Consider the following 16421-nt stretch of genomic DNA (forward strand, 5'->3'; position numbering starts at 1 on the left):
GACGGATCGGTAATGAAGAAGCATTGGTCCACTTGTGAAGCCAGTACCCATGGCTCATTTTTCGCGGTGACGTTTGCGCCCGCGGTCTTGGATTTGGCTTCGGGTATAACCATGGTGGTGAAATACCGGTCTTCTTTTAGGACGATCTTGGCCCATGTGACACGTAACATCGGGACCTTCTCTCCAGCGTAGCTCAGCTCCCAGATCTCCTCAATCCTTCCGTAGTATCTGTCCTTGTCGTTACCGGTGTAGGATTCCATCGTTACCCCGGAGTTCTGATAACCATCGCTCTTCATGTCCTTGTCCTCGGTGTAGAATGTGTAGCCGTTATATCGTACGCCTCATAGGTCATCAGGTTGTGCTCGGCGCCCTGTGACAAGGCGAATATGAGTTGTTCTTCCGTGGAAGAATCCTCATGTAAAGGGTACGACAGAAGCTTCTGCTTGAACCAACGTGTGAAACATGAGTTGTGCTCTTTGAGTATATCTCCGTCCGTCCTCTGTTGGCCTCGGTCATTGTACGTCTTCTCAATAAAGGTTTTGTGCTCTACCACCCAAGGATCGACCACGTCTATGTGTTGTAGCGCGACTAGGTTTGCTCTTTCAAAGTCGGCGAGTCGACCCTCGAAGACGACATGCATTTCGCGGCGACCCTCACGGTGACCCCATCCAGCGAGCCTGTCGAGGTGCTTGTTGACCGGCAGACCAACGAGGTTCTCGATGCCTAGATAATTCGTGCAGTAGGAGATGCACTCTTCGGTCAGAAAGCCCCTGGCTATAATTGTTGGGGAACGTAGCAGAAATTCAAAATTTTCCTACGTGTCACCAAGATCTATCTATGGAGAGACCAGCAACGAGGGGAAGGAGAGTGCATCTACATACCCTTGTAGATCGCTATGCGGAAGCGTTCAAGTGAACGGGGTTGATGGAGTCGTACTCGTCGTGATTCAAATCACCGATGACCAAGTGCCGAACGGACGGCACCTCCGCGTTCAACACACGTACAGCCCGGTGACGTCTCCCAAGCCTTGATCCAGCAAGGAGAGAGGGAGAGGTTGAGGAAGACTCCATCCAGCAGCAGCACAACGGCGTGGTGGTGATGGAGGAGCGTGGCAATTCTGCAGGGCTTCGCCAAGCACCACAGAAGAGGAGGGAGAGAGAGATGCAGGGCTGCACCAACGAGAGATCGAATCACGTGTGTTATGGGCAGCCCCATGCCTCACTATATATAGGGGAGAGGGAGGAGGGTGCGCCCCCTCTAGGGTTCCCACCCCTAGGGGGCGGCAGCCCTAGATGGCAAAGGGGGTGGCGGCCAAGAGGGGAGAGGGGAGGGAGGCGCAGCTAGATGGGCCCTAAGGCCCATCCCCTTTAGGGTTTGCCCCCTTCCCACCTCTTAGGCGCCATGGGCCCTTGTGGGAGGCGCACCAGCCCACTAAGGGGCTGGTCCCTCACCACCCTTGGCCCATGCAACCTTCTGGGTTTGTGGGCCCACTTGGTGGACCCCCGGGACCCTCCCGGTGGTCCCGGTACGTTACCGATAAACCCCGAAACTCTTCCGGTGACCAAAACAGGACTTCCCATATATAAATCTTTACCTCTGGACCATTCTGGAACTCCTCGTGACGTCCGAGATCTCATCCGGGACTCCGAACAACATTCGGTAACCACATATAAACTTCCTTTACAACCCTAGCGTCATCGAACCTTAAGTGTGTAGACCCTACGGGTTCGGGAGACATGCAGACATGACCGAGACGTTCTCCGGTCAATAACCAACAGCGGGATCTGGATACCCATGATGGCTCCCACATGTTCCACGATGATCTCATCGGATGAACCACGACGTCAAGGACTTAATCAATCCCGTATACAATTCCCTTTGTCTATCGGTATGTTACTTGCCCGAGATTCGATCGTCGGAATCCAATACCTAGTTCAATCTCGTTACCGGCAAGTCTCTTTACTCGTTCCGTAACACATCATCCCGTGATCAACTCTTTGGTCACATTGCGCATATGATGATGTCCTACCGAGTGGGCCCAGAGATACCTCTCCGTTTACACGGAGTGACAAATCCCAGTCTCGATTCGTGCCAACCCAACAGACACTTTCGGAGATACCTGTAATGCACCTTTATAGTCACCCAGTTACGTTGTGACATTTGATAAACCCCAAAGCATTCCTGCGGTATCCGGGAGTTGCACAATCTCATGGTCTAAGGAAATGATACTTGTCATTAGAAAAGCTATAGCATATGAACTACATGATCTAGTGCTATGCTTAGGATTGGGTCTTGTCCATCACATCATTCTCCTAATGATGTGATCCTGTTATCAACGACATCCAATGTCCATGGTTAGGAAACCGTAACCATCTATTGATCAACGAGCTAGTCAACTAGAGGCTTACTAGGGACATGGTGTTGTCTATGTATCCACACATGTATCTGAGTTTCCTATCAATACAATTATAGCATGGATAATAAACGATTATCATGAACAAGGAAATATAATAATAACTAATTTATTATTGCCTCTAGGGCATATTTCCAACAGTCTCGCACTTGCACTAGAGTCAATAATCTAGTTCACATCGCCATGTAATTAACACTCACAGGTCACATCGCCATGTGACTAACACCCAAGAGTTTACTAGAGTCAGTAGTCTAGTTCACATCACTATGTGATTAACACTCAATGAGTTCTAGGTTTGATCATGTTGCTTGTGAGAGAGGTTTTAGTCAACGGGTCTGAACCTTTCAGATCCGTGTGTGCTTTACAAATCTCTATGTCATCTCCTAGATGTAGCTACCACGTTCTATTTGGAGATAATCCAAATAACTGTTCTACTTGGAGCTATTCTAAATTGTTGCTCCATTATATGTATCCGGTATCTCTACTCAGAGCTATCCGGCTATGTGTTAAGCTTGCATCGACGTAACTCTTTACGACGAACTCTTTTACCACCTCCATAATCGAGAAAATTCCTTAGTCCACTAGTTACTAAGGATAATTTGACCGCTATCCCGTGATCCATTCGTGGATCACTCTTGTACCCCTTGACTGACTCATGGCAAGGCACAATTCAGGTGCGGTACACAGCATAGCATACTGTAGAGCCTATGTCTTAAGCATAGGGGACGACCTTCGTCCTTTCTCTCTATTCTGCCGTGGTCGAGCTTTAAGTCTTAACTTCATACCTTACAACTCAGGCAAGAACTCCTTCTTTGACTGATCCATCTTGAACACCTTCATGATCATATCAAGGTATGTGCTCATTTGAAAGTACTTTTAAGCGTTTTGATCTATCCTTATAGATCTTGATGCTCAATGTTCAAGTAGCTTAATCCAGGCTTTCCATTGAAAAACACTTTCCAAATAACCCTATATGCTTTCCGGAAATTCTACGTCATTTCCGATCAACAACATATATTCATCAGAAATTCTATAGTGCTCCCACTCACTTCTTTGGAAATACCAGTTTCTCATAAACTTTGTATACACCCAAAATCTTTGATCTTCTCATCAAAGCATATATTCCAACTCCGAGATGCTTACTCCAGTCCTCAGAAGGATTGCTGGAGCTTTGCATACTTATTAGCATATTTCAGGATTGACAAAACCTTCCGGTTGTATCACATATAACCTTTCCTCAAAAGAAAATCATCGAGGAAACAATGTTTTGACATCCTATCTGCAAGATTTCATAAATAATGTAGTAATCGCTAATATAATTCCAACAGACTCTTAGCATCGCTACGAGTGAGAAAGTCTCATCATAGTCAACTCCTTGAACTTGTCGAAAAACATCTTAACGACAAGTCGAGCTTTCTTAATGGTGACATTTACCATCATTGTCCGTCTTCCTTTTAAAATCCATCTGTACTCAACAGCCTTACGACCATCGAGCCATTCTGCCAAAGTCTACACTTTGTTTTCATACATGGATCCTCTCTCGGATTTTATGGCCTCGAGCCATTTATCGGAATCCAGGCCCACCATCGCTTCTCCATATCTCGTAGGTTCATTGTTGTCTAGCAACATGACTTCTAAGACAGGATTATGTACCACTCTGAAGTAGTACGCATCCTTGTCATCCTACGAGGTTTGATAGTGACTTGATCTGAAGTTTCATGATCACCATCATAAGCTTCCACTTCAATTGGTGTAGGTGCCACAGGAACAACTTCCTGTGCCCTGCCACACACTAGTTGAAGAGACGGTTCAATAACCTCATCAAGTCTCCACCATCCTCCCACTCAATTTTTTCGAGAGAAACTTTTCCTCGAGAAAGCACCCGATTCTAGAAACAATCCTTTATTGCTTTCGGATCTGAGACAGGAGGTATACCCAACTGTTTTGGGTTGTCCTATGAAGATGCATTTATCCGCTTTGGGTTCGAGCTTATCAGCCTGAAACTTTTTCACATAAGCGTCGCAGCCCCAAACTTTTAAGAAATGACAGCCATAGTTCATACGGTGTCTCATCCGGGACTCATCTAATTGACTAGTGTGGACCCCCGGGACCCTCCCGGTGGTCCCGGTACGTTACCGATAAACCCCGAAACTCTTCCGGTGACCAAAACAGGACTTCCCATATATAAATCTTTACCTCCGGACCATTCCGGAACTCCTCGTGACATCTGGGATCTCATCCGGGACTCCGAACAACATTCGGTAACCACATATAAACTTCCGTTACAACCCTAGCGTCATCGAACCTTAAGTGTGTAGACCCTACGGGTTCAGGAGACATGCAGACATGACCGAGACGTTCTCCGGTCAATAACCAACAGCGGGATCTGGATACCCATGATGGCTCCCACATGTTCCACGATGATCTCATCGGATGAACCACAATGTCAAGGACTTAATCAATCCCGTATACAATTCCCTTTGTCTATCGGTATGTTACTTGCCCGAGATTCGATCGTCGGAATCCAATACCTAGTTCAATCTCGTTACCGGCAAGTCTCTTTACTCATTCCGTAACACATCATCCCGTGATCAACTCTTTGGTCACATTGCACATATGATGATGTCCTACCGAGTGGGCCCAGAGATACCTCTCCTTTTACACGGAGTGACAAATCCCAGTCTCGATTCGTGCCAACCCAACAGACACTTTCGGAGATACCTGTAATGCACCTTTATAGTCACCCAATTACGTTGTGACGTTTGATACACCCAAAGCATTCCTACGGTATCCGGGAGTTGCACAATCTCATGGTCTAAGGAAATGATACTTGTCATTAGAAAAGCTATATCATATGAACTACACGATCTAGTGCTATGCTTAGGATTGGGTCTTGTCCATCACATCATTCTCCTAATGATGTGATCCCGTTATCAACGACATCCAATGTCCATGGTTAGGAAACGGTAACCATCTATTGATCAACGAGCTAGTCAACTAGAGGCTTACTAGGGACATGGTGTTGTCTATGTATCCACACATGTATCTGAGTTTCCTATCAATACAATTATAGCTTGGATAATAAACGATTATCATGATCAAGGTAATATAATAATAACTAATTTATTATTGCCTCTAGGGCATATTTCCAACAATACTTCCCTCTGGACGTGACATGTTGCGAACGTATCCTTTAATGACACCATTCATCCTTTCGAACGGCATCATGCTGTGCAGGAACGTTGGCCCGAGTTGGATGATATCCTCCACGATATGCACCAGCAGATGCACCATAACGTCGAAGAATGCGGGCGGGAAGTACATCTGAAGCTCGCATAGTATCACCATGATCTCTTCTTGTAGCCTTCTGAGTTGCCTCACGCCAATCGACTTCCGAGAGATGATGTCGAAAAAGTTGCATAGGCCAAATAGCGTTTCATGGACGTGCGCGTCCATGATCCCACGGATTGCAACTGGAAGTATCTGCGTCATCAGCACGTGACAGTCGTGAGACTTCATTCCGCTGAACTTCTGCTTCGCTGGGTGTAGGTATCTGCTTATCTTCCCCGCGTAACCGTAAGGAAGTTTTACTCCTAGGAGGCAGGTGAAAAACTGCTCGATCTCCTCCTGACTTAGAGTGAAGCACGGTGGAGGGTAGTCATTTCCGGTCATCTTGGCCTTTTTGCCTTTGCAACGACTTTCTGTGTCCTGCTTCGCCTCATCATCATCATCATCATTAGCGTGAAGGTCCTGCCTGATGCCCATTGATTTCAAGTCTGCCCTTGCTTTCGGCCCATCTTTGGTCCTCTCTGGCATATTGAGCAGGGTACCAAGTAGACTCTCGCACACGTTCTTCATGATATGCATGACATCAAGGCTGTGAGGCACACGGTGGATCTTCCAGTACAGCAAGTCCCAGAAAACAGACCTTGTTTTCCATACCTTCAGCAGCGGCACTGGCGCCTTTCGCTTCTTTCCCAGCTCTGGCGCCTTTTGCTTCTTTCCCGGCAGTGGGCAGTCTTTCCAATTTTTCAACAGCTCGTCTATTTCCTCGCCGCTCCTCGTACATGGGCGTTTTCGGGGTTCGGTTTCACCATCGAACAGATCCTTGCGTTTCCTCCACGGGTCATCGTCGCGAAGCCACCTTCGATGTCCCATGAACACGGTTTTCGAAGACCCGGGATCTCTATCTAGCTGGCGATACATTGTGTCATCCATGCACCTTACGCATCCAGAAAATCCGTGGACTACCTGCCCCGCGAGATATCCGTAACCGAGATAGTCGTGCACCGTCGTGAGCAGTGCGGCTCTCATAGGGAAATATTGTTTCTCTGCGGTGTCCCACGTATTGGCTGGCGTTTTCCACAGCGTGTCTAGCTCCTCCTTCAGCAGCCCCAGATACAGATTGATGTCGTTCCCTAGTTGTTTCGGCCCTTCAATTAGCATACTCATGTGAATGTACTTCCTCCTCATGCACAACCAGGGGGGAATGTTGTACATCCACACAAAAACAGGCCAGGTGCTATGTGTGCTTCTCTGGCTGCCAAACGGATTGACTCCATCGGTGCTCGCGCCCAGCACGATGTTCCTTGGATCATTCCCATATTCTGGGTATTCGAAGTTCAATGCTTGCCACTGGCTCGCATCCTTAGGGTGACTCAGCATCTTGTCTTTTTTATTTATCTCCGGAGCATTTCTGTCATCTTCCCGCTTCTTCTCCTCCCTATCCGCGTGCCAACGCAGGAGCTTTGCTACCTTAGGGTCCGCGAAATACCGCTGCAGACGAGGAGTGATCGGAAAGTACCACACCGATTTTCGAGGAGCTTTCTTCCACTTCTTGTATCGAGTGACGCCGCACACCGGACATATGGTAGACTCCGCGTGCTCCTCCCGATAAATGATACAATTGTTCATGCACACATGGTATTTCACGTGCGGTAAATCCAAAGGACACACGATTTTCTTCGCCTCCTCGAAACTGGTCGGGCACTTGTTCCCCTTGGGAAGACATTCGTGCCAGAATGACATGTTCTCGTCGAAGCATGCGTCAGTCATTTTGTGTTTTACCTTCATCTCCAGAGCCATGAGCGTTACCTTCATATCCTCGGGCCTGCATCCTTCATATAATGGAGTAACCGCGTCTATCTCCAGTTGATCCAGCTTGGCTTTCTCTCGGGCGGCAGCTCTTGCGTTATCCGTCTGCTTGAGAAGTAGCTCTTGAATATGAGGGTCCTGCACCCAGCCTCCATCGTCGTCTGCTCCGGCATCTTCATCTTCATGATCACACCCTTCATCTTGATCTTCCTCATCATCATGTACGACATCTTCTACATGATGACTGTGTACAGCATCACCGTCGTGATCATGTCCTAGAGATTCTTCGTCTTCTCGCCCGCCCTCGCCGCGGTGGTACTTGTCTTGTTGCCCTTCCTCATTTCTTGCCCGGCCCCGGCCATGGATGACTTCATACTCATCTTCATCACCTTGCCACCGATAGCCATTAATGAAACCACGCAAGAGCAGGTGGTCCCGCACCTGCCCGGAATCCGGGTCCACAATAAGGCTCTTTAGCTTGCATCTTCGACACGGACATCTTATCTCCGTCTCGTTCTTTTGAAGCATCTCGGCCTTCGCGGAGCTCAAAAACCTATTCACGATGCCTTCAGTCATCGTGCGGACCATGGTCGCCTGCGGGGTAGAGCAAAACGATATTTTAGAACCAAGAAATTTTTTGGCATGACCTACCCTAAAAATAGGACCAAAAAGAATGCATAGTGCCAAAATTCTCGCCGAAACGGAAATGAGTCAAAACATTCCGGCAAAATATTGGCAACTATCGCATTTCAAATACCGGTACCTTCAAACACAAACATATATGCAACACCACAAACACATGCAACACCACAAACATACATAGATCTAGCTAGGCCACAAAAAGAGCATGTGCACGTTGTTGGAGCGAGCTAGGGAGAAAAAAAGTAGATCTACATCATGAAGATAGCTTTCCCCTTACTTACCTATCAAAAAAGGTAATTTCACCACTTAATTTTGATGAATCTATGGTGCAAATGAGGTGAGGAGGAGGAGGCAGCCGAAAGCTTGGAGAAGGAGGTGGAGGGAATGAAGTGGGGAAAGTGAGTGGGTAGGTGTGGGGCTATCCAAAATATCTTGTTGGGGTCCCAGGTTACTAATGGTGCACCACAACGGAATGCGCCTTTAGTAACCCTGGTTACTAATGGCGCACCTGCAGGTGGTGCGCCATTAGAAGTTTTGCAAAAAAGTAAAAAATATAAATATATATACTAATGGCGCACCGTCTAATAGTGCGCCATTACTAGTTTTGCAAACAAAAAGAATAAGAAAAAAATTACAGTAATGGCGCACTCACTACCAGGTGCGCCATTACTAGTTAGAACAAGTAATGGCGCATTGTCTACCTGATGCGCCATTAGTATGTATGGAAAAATGGAAAAAAATTAATACTAGTGGCGCACCCTATTTCTGGTGCGCCATTAGTGTCTTCCACACTAATGGCGCATCACCAACAGGTGCGCCATTAGTATATAGTAGTGGCGCACTGCTTCCCTGGTGCGCCATTAGTATCAATCCTATCTATAGCCCTTTTCCTAGTAGTGTATATTCCTCGGCCGCGAGGACTTCAGTCCATCTGTCAGCTAGCAGATCTTGATCAGCTTGAAGCTGCTGCTGCTTTTTCTTAAGGCTATTTGCCGTGGCTATAAGCCGGCGTTTGAAGCGCTCTTGTTCGATGGGATCCTCTGGTATGGCGAATTCGTCATCGTCGCCGAGGCTTGCTTCGTCTTCGGAGGAGGCATGTAATTATCATCCTCCGCCTCTCCATCTGCCGCTCTCTTAGGAGGGCTGGCTCCTCCATCCTCCAGCTCTAAATCTTGCTGGAGGGGATTGTTGTTGTCTTCGGCACTATTCGGAGTGTTATTATCTCCTGTGCCGGTATCACCACTTTTGCTTTGGCGGGGGTTAGAGCGGCGCCGCTGACATCGGCGCTTGAGTTGCTTCTTGGAGGTTTCATCCTCCGCCATCTCGTCACCATTGCCTTCTTTGGGTGTATCCACCATGTATATATTGTATGATGAGGTGGCTGTCCAGTGCCCTGTGGGCAGTGGTTCCTCTTCGTCTCCCGCATCGTCATCCATACCGTCGATGTCTTCGAAGTCGAAGTCGAGCATGTCGGTTAAGTCATCGATAGTGGCTACTAAGTGGGTGGTGGGTGGGCCGCGAATTTCTTCGTCGTCCGCATCCCAGTCCTGCCGGATATAGTTCGGCCAGGATCCTCCTGACAAGGAGAGAGACCTTAATGAGTTCAGTATGTCGCCAAAGGGCTAGTGCTGAAAAATATCCATGGAGGTAAACTCCATGATCGGCGCCCAATCAGATTCGATAGGAATGGGCGCAGGCGGCTCGGAGTCCGTGGCCGGAGAAGGATCCGGCAGTTTAACAACACGGCTCTCGTGCAAGGTAAGGTCGATGTTTGGCTCGATCGCCGATGAGGGTAAGGCCTTTGTGGCGGGGTCCATCCACCAGTCCATGGACGGCGCAACTGGCTCCGAATTGATGGTCGGAGCGGCTGCCTGTGCGATCTCCTGAACACTGTCCGATGGTAGAGCTAAGTCGTGCTCATCGTGACCGCGTGACGCACAAGGCAGAGGCTCGAATCCGTCGAAGATCAAGTCTCCATGGATATCGGCCGTGTAGTTTAAGCTTCCAAACCTGACCTGGCGGCCAGGGGCGTAACTTTCAATCTGCTCCAGATGGCCAAGCGATTTGGCCCGTAGTGCAAAGCCGCCGAACACGAAGATCTGTCCGGGGAGAAAAGTCTCAATCTGGACTGCATCTCTATCGACGATAGTAGGAGCCATCAAGACTAACGGCGATGACACAGAGGAACTCTCAATGAAAGCACCAATGTCGGTGTCAAAACCGGCGGATCTCGGGTAGGGGGTCCCGAACTGTGCATCTAAGCAGGATGGTAACAGGAGGCAGGGGACACAATGTTTTACCCAGGTTCGGGCCCTCTTGATGGAGGTAAAACCCTACGTCCTGCTTAATTAATATTGATGATATGGGTAGTACAAGAGTAGATCTACCACGAGATCGGAGAGGCTAAACACTAGAAGATAGCCTATGGTATGATTGTATGTTGTCCTACGGACTAAAACCCTCCGGTTTATATAGACACCGGAGAGGTTAGGGTTACAAAAGGTCGGTTACAAAGGAGGAGATACACATATCCGTATTGCCTAGCTTTCCTTCCATGCCAAGTAGAGTCCCATCCGGACACGAGACGAAGTCTTCAATCATGTATCTTCATAGTCTAACAGTCCGGCCAATGGAGATAGTCCGGCTGTCCGGAGACCCCCTAATCCAGGACTCCCACACTCCCCAACACTCAACTCTCTCTCACAGGATATGGATTTGGTGGAAAGAAGATTTGAGTGGAAAGCAACTCGGGGAAGGCTAGAGATCAAGATTCATATGGTAGGAATGGAATATCTTGGTCTCAACACAAGTGTAGGTGCTTCTCTCTCAGAAAATGTAGGTTGGAAGTATAGGTTTGTTTCGATGGCTCTCTCCATGAATGAACAGGAGGTGGAGGGGTATATATAGCCTCCACACAAAATATAACCGTTACACATAACTTTCCAAACTCGGTGGGACCGAATGGTTAAACTCGGTTGGACCGATTCAGCAAAGCTATTGACCGTTAGGGTTTTCGGTGGGACTGACATGCAACTTCGTAGGACCGATATGATTAGGGTTAGGGCATAACGTAATCTCGGTGAGACCGATTACACAAACTCGGTGAGACCGATTTTGGTAATAAGCTAACCAGGGAGTTGGTCAGGTAAATTCGGTGGAATCGATCGCTCATTTCGGTGAGACCGAAATGTTACGAAGGGAAAACAGAGAGTTTACATTGCAATCTCGGTGGGACCGATCGCTCATCTCGGTGAGACCGAAATGTTATGAAGGGAAACAAAGAGATTACAACCCCATCTCGGTGAGACCGAGATCCCTATCCGTGAGACCGATTTGCCTAGGGTTTGTGGCAGTGGCTATGACATTTGAAACTCGGTGGCTCCGGATAGAAAGAATCGGTGGGGCCGAGTTTGACTTTTGGTTTAGTTCATATGTGGATGTGAGAAAGTAGTTGAGGGTTTGGAGCATATCACTAAGCATTTTGAGCAAGAACCTCATTAAGCAACACCTCATCCCTCCTTGATAGTATTGTCCTTTCCTATAGACTCAATGTGATCTTGGATCACTAAAATAGAAAATGTAGAGTCTTGAGCTTTGAGCTTGAGCCAATCCTTTGTCCTTAGCATTTTTAGGGGTCCACTTTTCTCATCCATGCCATGCCAATCATTGAGCTTTCCTGAGATATTAATCTTGAAATAGAATTACACTGGTAGAAAAAGGGCCTGTTGTCCCGGTTCGTAAGGGCCTTTTGTCCCGGTTCCTGAACCGGGACTAATGGGTCGGTACTAATGCCCTGCCCCTTTAGTCCCGGTTCAATCCAGAACCGGGACTGATGGGCCTCCACGTGGCCTGTCCGCGGAGCCCAGGCAGGAGACCCTTTGGTCCCGGTTGGTGGCACCAACAGAGACCAATAGGCATCCACGCGTCAGCATTTCTGTGGCTGGGGTTTTTGTTTTTTGTTTGAAGGGGGGGGGGGGGTTGGGGGTTTTGGGGGGTTAATTTAGGTGTTTCATATATTGTGTTAGCTAGCTATAATTAATAGAGAGAAGTGTCCTCTCTTATGTCCGTGCTTGGTCGACGCTACGTACTATACATACGTATAGAGAGGACTAGACACGCTAGCTAGCTAGTAAGCAAACGAAGGAAACAGAGGATCGTCATGAACATATATGCATACAGAGGGAAGTGATATCGACCACCTCTCCTTCTCCAAGAGATTGGTCGAACAACAAGTTCTCGTATATCTATCCGACACTACCGGCTACATATATACAATAATTATCTCTTACAAATATAATCATGCGGACTCATGGTCCACATAGTATTCTCTGTCTTCAGCGATCACGTGGTCAAGAAAGAATGCCGCCAATTCCTCTTGAATTGCTCGCATGCGAGCTGGTGCTAGGAGTTCATCCCGCTTCCGAAACATCTAATTTGAAGAAGGGGGTCAATACATATATATATATGAATGAATGAAACTCAATACAAATGATGGTAATAAAATAAAATTTTGAATGTTGTTATTTACGTACTTCATATTGTTCGTCAGTGTAGCCCCGCTCACAGGTCGTGTGGCGGATGGACTTGCAAACGTAGTATCCTCAGAAATCACTCCCTTTTTCCTGCCACAACCACTTTACAAGAAATAGAGGTCAATCAAACTGATAAGCCAGAATGCAAAATCAATAGGAGATGCGCGGAACATGCTACTATAGTACTTACTTTCGGGTGCCTAAATTGCAGCTTCTTCGGGAGTCCTAGAGCTTTTTTGGAGAATTTTTTCCAAACCCTGCCAGACAAAGAAAACAATTACTTGATATATCAGGAAATGAACAAAGTTGCTAATATGGTGGATAATGATCGATTTAACTTACTTCTCGAGCATTTGAGTCATGTCCGCATAGTCCTGGCGATCTTTTTGTTTTGAGTCTAAGACAGTTACTTGTCCCTGCTCAAGCTTAATCTCTAGGAGAATATAGTGGTAACTGCACACACATGCATAACTCATCAATTACATTACTATAACCTTGACTAATATATATAAGGGAAACCGAATACGCACAAGACAGTAACACTCACTTGAAGTTGTAAGGAAAGAGTATTATATCTTTGTTTTCATTTATTACCAACGATCGTAGCAAGTTGGCCTCGGTATCTGCGGCATGAAATTTAACCTCAGTTGCATCTATGAGATATGTGTTAATGAACCTAATATCACCGACTTGTCTTTTCTTCAATTCGGCGATCTTCAATCTGGATAATATAGTGAGGATGATTATAAATACATACAATGAAAGAGCTGAGCTATATAGAGAGACTTAATGACAGAAGTAGTACTACTTACAGACAGTAGCCGGTGACCATTGTTTTATCGAGGGCAAATTGATTGAAAAACTGAAAGAACTCCTCAAATGGAACAGGCAATAGTTCAATTCCAACGAGGTCATGCTCCTTTTTAACTTTCACATACAAAGTACTCCTCCCCCAGAGTGTCTGCAGATTTTCAAGTACCAATCATGCAATCTTCGCATCATCGTTGGTAGAGATCTTTCATCTTTGATGAGAGGATTCCCGTACTCGTATCTTTGTATCTGCACCTCCATGGGTTCATAATGTACATCGTCGGGCAGGTAATCGGCAAGATTGCTATAACCGGGCACCATCCTCGGATCATTAGTGACGTTGTCGCTAGGCACCTTGAGAGGGGGGCACGATTGCTTCGCTTGTTCACCGAGCTGGGCAATTTGTTTCCCAGCTCATCGTTCTTTCAGCCTTTGATCACCGACAGTACTTCCCGACCACTCCGCTTCGGCAAATTCCTTTCCAATAATGCGCTCATAGTTTCCTTTCGACGGAGACTTGGGTGGTTTTGTCAGGGCAGCCAGAGTGCGCTTCGCTTTCAGCAGATCTACCTTCTCCTCCGGAGGTGGATGTATCTTTGCTTTCAACCCTTGAAACCAGTCATCCACTTCGGTTCGCGCGATCTCGGTGTTCTCCTACGGGGTCCTCTCGTATGGTAACTTCTCTGGAATCTTCAGAGAAGGACCGAATCTGTATGTCCTGCCGCCTCTGGCTGTACTGCTAGACGTCGGCCGAGCAGACGGAGCGGTTGTCTTCTTTACTTGCTTACGAGGCGGAGGAGAAGGACTACGACGCGCCGGAGCAGCCGGAGCGGTGGCAGGTCTCTTCCGCCCTTGCTGATGAGGCGGAGAAGGAGGAGGCTGGCTGCTCGGGCGCGTCGGCGCAGGTGGAGAAGGAGGCGGAGTGCCGCCACGCACTGGAGAAGGAGCCGGTCGAGTGCCCTGATCGTCACTCGCCGGAGGAGGAGGCGGTGGAGGAGGCGGAGAGCCCTGACTCGCCGGAGGAGGAGGCGGAGTGCCCTGACTTGCCGGAGGAGGAGGAGGAGGCGGAGGCGTCTAGTTCAGAAGGTTGATGAGCTCCATCCACCATAGGCATGGAGTCTTCAGAGCAGACCCCAGCCTAGTCTCGCCTTCACCAGTAGGGTGGTCAAGCTGGAGGTCCTCAAATCCCTCCGTTATTTCATCCACCATCACCCTAACATATCCTTCTGGAATCGGCCGGCAGTGAAAAGTTGCGCCGGGTACAGTAGGATAAACAGAGCCAACAGCCGCCTTGACCTTCAAATTCATCCATTGCGTCATAAGGTGGCAATTTTGAGACTCCGTGATAGCATCCACGGGATAGATGACAGGAGCCGTCAAGGCTTGCTCCAGCTGAAGCAGCTCGGTGGAAGCCACGCTGCTTCTCCGCTGAGATGGCGGGGTAGCTTCGGGGGAAGCTTCGGCAGTAAGTTTGCTGTGATTTGCTTCTCGTTCCTCTATCGCTTGTACCCTTTCTTGCAGCGCCTGCATTTGGGTCTACTGCACTTTTTTCCTCCTCTCATGGGATTTGTAACCGCCTGCGTCCGGAAACCCAACCTTCCACAGAATGGAGCCTGGCGTGCCTCGTGTCCGTCCAGGGTGCTCAGGATTCCCGAGGGCCATTGTGAGCTCGTCGTTCTCTCTGTCTGGAAAGAACGTCCCTTGCTGCGCTGCTTCGATATACTGCTGAAGCTTCCTGACTGGTATGTCCATTTGATCGTTCATCCAAATGCACTTTCCTGTTACAGGGTCCAAGGTTCCGCCAGCCCCGAAGAACCAAGTCCGGCAACGGTCTGGCCAGTTAATTGTCTCTGGTTCGATCCCTTTATCAACCAGATCATTCTCAGTCTTGGCCCACTTAGGCCGGGCTACGAGGTAGCCACCTGACCCCGTGCGATGGTGATGCTTCTTCTTCGCAGCATTTTTCTTGTTTGTCGCCGACATCTTCTTACTCTTTTCCGATGTCTTGTGGGCCACAAATGCAGGCCTGTGATCTCTGATCTTCTCATATCCGCCCTTGAATTCTAGTGTCTCATTATTTTCGACAAACTTATTCAGCTCTTTCTTCCACCTCCTGAATAGTTCTGCCATCCTCTTAAGAGCAAAAGACTTGATTAATTGCTCTTTAACTGGCTTCTCTGGATTATCCTCTGCCGGTAGGGTGAAATTTGACTTCAGCTCAGTCCAAAGATCATTTTTCTGCATATCATTGACATAAGACACCCCAGGGTCTTCTGTAGCCGGCTTAAACCATTGCTGGATGCTGATCGGGATCTTGTCCCTAACCAAAACCCCGCACTGAGCAACAAATGCTATGATCTCAAACTTTTCATCCGAGCTCAACTTTTTCTTTGGGCCTCGTCTCTTTACCGAAGTTGTGCTCGATCCGGAGGGCTAGAAAAAAGAACAAAGACTTAATTAATATGTGTACATACCCAAACAATGAATGCATCAATTAGCTAGTCAGCAGAAGCTTAACTAATATATATACCTGGCCGGAGTCGGTTCGGTCACCGGAGACGTCATCATGGTCTCCTTCTTGCACCGGCATTGGGTCACCGTAGCCGTCCTCACAGTCTCCTTCTTGCACCGGCATTAGGTCACCGGAGCCATCATAATCATAGCCAGCTGCTTCCAGACCATCGGTGTTGTTGAGAAACAACGAGCAGATGGCATCACTTCCTCGTGCGATTATGTCCCCCAACAACTCTTCTTGTACTTCGTCTCGGGCGGTGTCCATAGTTTCTACAAATATTGACAACATGGCAATTATTATTCAAACATGACAAATGGATATATTAGTGGCAAACGTAGAACTAATATTAATTAGTGGCCTCGACGCTGCTTCTCTAAGGTTTGGGGTGGCCTCGACGCTACTTCTCTAGGGTTTG

The sequence above is a fragment of the Triticum urartu genome, chromosome 7, assembly GCF_003073215.2.
Source record: "Triticum urartu cultivar G1812 chromosome 7, Tu2.1, whole genome shotgun sequence".
NCBI classification, from domain to species: Eukaryota; Viridiplantae; Streptophyta; class Magnoliopsida; order Poales; family Poaceae; genus Triticum; species Triticum urartu.